Raw genomic sequence first — 3,978 nt, 5'->3', positions numbered from 1 at the left:
AGAGCTCACACACACACACACACACACACACACACACACACACACACACACAGACAATGGCCGTACATTTGCCCCTCTACCTGGAATAGCCTGATCCCTGAGGGGAGTGGTGTTTTAAGACATTCAAACACACACTCACACACACACACACACACATAGACGCAGGGTAAGTGGACCCGCAGCCTAATGTAGTTTAATCACTCCCAGCACATCCATCAGGGGCTCCAGTAGGGGAGTGGAGTATTTTATCACCACTTTTAAGGGTTATTAGTACAAATACACTGTCACCCTGCATTACCACTGCAGCGCTTTAGGGTGCCATGCCCTCACCACATTCATTACAATCTCTATCAATATCTATCAGAACTAAATGCTGCCTCTTTCTCTCTCCACCTTCTTTGCTTCCACGTCCTCTCCTCGCGCACTCGCTGCCATTAAAAGATGAAGACTGACTCCCCCCTTAGCCTCTCCTCCTCCTCCTCCCCTTCCTTCTCCTCTCCGTGCCTCTGTCTCCCTTCACCTCCTTTGACACACACCTCTAAAAGTTTCACTCCATTTATCGTCCGGTGCTCTTCCGGCCCGATGCTGTCGGACCGACTTGATGGAGTTTGGCGGCTGGCAAGGACACGTCCAGACGGTGACTTTAAAAGCCCAGTGGTCATTCCCGAAAAAAAAAAAAAAAAAAAAAGGAAAAACTCCTGGATCGGATGACTTCTTTTCAGGCAGGCTGAGCACATTATTCACTTCGCTCCATTACCGGGCGTGCAAAGGTGAGAGGATTAAGAGAGATTTGCTTTTTTTTTTTTTTTTTTGATGTGTAAAGTTACTGGAGGAAAGGGACAGTTTGCAGTTTCTGTCCCAGGAAGGTGAAGTGAGGGATATCAATCAGGCAGTATATCTGACACCTATGGAGTCCATTACTGACTAGCAAGACTGACATTTGGACAAATTTGAAGGGATGTTCTTGTTCAGGTCTTTAGGCAATGATAATGTGTAGGGCGTATCTGTGTGTGTGTGTGTCTGTTCCTGTGTACCTCAAAGTGGAGCCTATGTCATCATTAGTGTAATTAGCTGTATATGACAGATAACGTGGATCTTGGCACTAGAAGTAGGCCTAAAGTTATACAGAATATAATCAACCAGAGATCGGTGAATAAAGTCACTGCATGTTTTCACACTCTATACAACACATTCTCCCCAGTCAATCACAGATAAGTCATAACACCTATTTTTAGCCTTCATATTGTAGGAGACTTTTTTGACGCTAACATTATTCAAGGGCGAGGACGGATGACCTCAAAAGTTGGGCAAAATCAGAAAGGTTTTAAATAAAATCCCACGTTAGCCAAATGTTTTTGGAAAAAACCAAGGTAGTAAAATCATGGGCCACACACACACACACACACACACACACACACACACACACACTGTTGTTCCTGCCGCTCTCTGTTCCATCTGCACTATCTGCATCTTCTCCTGTAATATTCCTAATCCCACCCACACAGGCAACAGCAGGTGTGTTTAGGCACACTGTGTGTAAAACAAACTCTTTCTTATCGTAGAATATTTGGAACAAACAAACTCATTAGAAATACACATCCTGCTCTCCTTTTAGTTCTTGGTGATATTTTATCTAGGCTAATGTGGTATGGATATTCAGCTGCCGAAATCACCAAACAACATACAGTCGGTGTGCACATATTCATTGTCATGCTCTTTTCTAATATTCCAAATCGCACACACACACACACACACACACACTACACACTACACAGGCACACTTGCCATAGTCTTCAAGCTCAATAGGAGTTATACTGACATTACATGCGCAGGTTCATTTTTACCTCAAAATAAAAGGGATTAACATGACAGAAATGTTTGTTTGCAACATGTCTGGTAGTCTAAATTGTCATGTTTTTCACACCATTAGATTTTCTCCCTGCCGATGTCACCAGATTCCCATCTTTTTTGTTGAGTAAGTCTCAGTTTTTTGCTGCTAAATGAAAAAACAATAGACAATAGTCACGTTAGCTGTGTAGGTTAGCTGACTCTCCAAGTTCAAATTAGCAATGATACACTGTAACTGTCAAAGAAAAAAGCGAACCTGCTGACCAATACAGAAAAAGTAAAAAAGAAAAAAAAAAAAAGAAAAAAGTTTTTGGCATTATAGTTTATCCATAGCACCTGGAATTACCCAGAGTTACAATCGGGGTGTCATGTGATGGCAATGGGCTCACCATAGAGCTGCATTGTAAAAGAGATGCTTGTAAATCAGTGGTGAAAATTTCTTTGAGCATCACAACCCCCTCACTATCTGGATTTGGTCCATTTTGTCTGATGACATTTCGAAAGTCTAGAGGAGCCACATAATTATCCCCAAGTTAGCACAGGGCTAAATTGGAAGTTAGCCGCTCAGCTCCCAAAAGTATCTAGTGTTGGGGAGTGACTAGTTACATATAATTAAATCACAAAATAATTATAGATGTAAACAGAGTTACTTAGAAAAAAAAACTATAGTAACTGATCAAAATTCTGATGATTACAAAGGGGTAATATTTGAATACATTCGTTTCAGTGTATAATCAGTATGTTCTTTTGGCATGTTTTAGTTTAAAACGTGTTAGAAAAGTAATCAAATATGAAAAGGAGCATTATGTTGATGTAATTTAAATAGTTACATTATCTGTTACATTTTTAACAAGATCAGGTTGTTCTCATGTTTTCCTACTAAATGTAAGATTTGTTCATATCCCACATGGTCATTGACCAGTAATTCATGCAATCCACGTATTTCAGATTGCAGCAATCATGTGACCAATGTGCTAATGGTAGTAAACCAGGAAGTGTTTCTGAGCAGTTTGTAAGGAAGCAGGTAAGGGTGGTGGATGGGACGCAAAACACAGGACTTTTACAAGGAGACGGGTATGTTCGGAACCATGTGACCTTTTATTGAACTTTGAGTCATTTTCTGGTAAGTCCTCATCATGTTTCTTTTACTTAAACCTGACAACAGAATATGTTATGTTCATAACTTTAGATTAAGGAGGTAACGTCATAGGCTATCATACAAACCATTCTAAGGACAGGATAACTAGTAATCTGTAACCTATCACATTTAAAAAGTTATCTTCCCAACATTGCAAACTAACAATAGCCTGTAACTCTCAAAGAAAAAAGTGCAGACCAATCCAAAACAGAGTTAAAAAAATAAGTTAATGCCATTACAATTCTCCCCCATTCAAGATTAGCTGAAGTTAGCATTAGCTAACTGTCTAGCTTCGGCACACAGTTCCACCACTAATTTAGAAGAAAAGAAAGACAAACTTGCAATGAAAAGAGAGCCTAGACATCTTCCTAAAGTTAAACTAGCAAAACTAGTATCAAAGAAAAATATCCAGTTAGCTTGCTGACCCCTTAATCTGCTTTTCAAGTGTAGACGTTAGCTAACTTTCCAGCTCCAGCTCCATAGTACATCCATACTTTAGGAGCAGCTCTGCCTCATAGAAACATGTGTACAGGGTTATCCAAAGTCTGCTGCTTTTGTCTGTAAGTTTAAACATTGAAAGATCTAACTCTCCCCACCTACAGCATATTAAATACAGAGCTCTGACACTGCTACATGGCAGCTGTTGGCCACAGGTTCCATGGCTGGGGAAGGTTATTTGGAGGTAAACCCACACAGCTTGGGCTTGCTAAGTGGCACAATTATCATGCTTACACAGTATTTACGTCCATGGCACACACCTGGCACAATTGCCTTGGTGTGCATTCCTGTATAAACCAACCTCTAGAAAACGCATTCAAGGCCCCAGCCACCCCCCTTGCTGAAAAATAAGGGGAACAATTTAAGTTTGAGGTTGATGTATAGCAGCTAGCTCCAAATTAAAAAGAGATTACAGAGAGAAACATTAAAATCCCACTGCTGAAACAGCCTCAAAGCCTGCAGGTAATGAGATTTTCAAAAAAAAAAAAAAAAAA

This window comes from Epinephelus moara, chromosome 19 (genome assembly GCF_006386435.1).
Source record: "Epinephelus moara isolate mb chromosome 19, YSFRI_EMoa_1.0, whole genome shotgun sequence".
NCBI classification, from domain to species: Eukaryota; Metazoa; Chordata; class Actinopteri; order Perciformes; family Serranidae; genus Epinephelus; species Epinephelus moara.
This window is presented reverse-complemented; position numbering follows the sequence as displayed.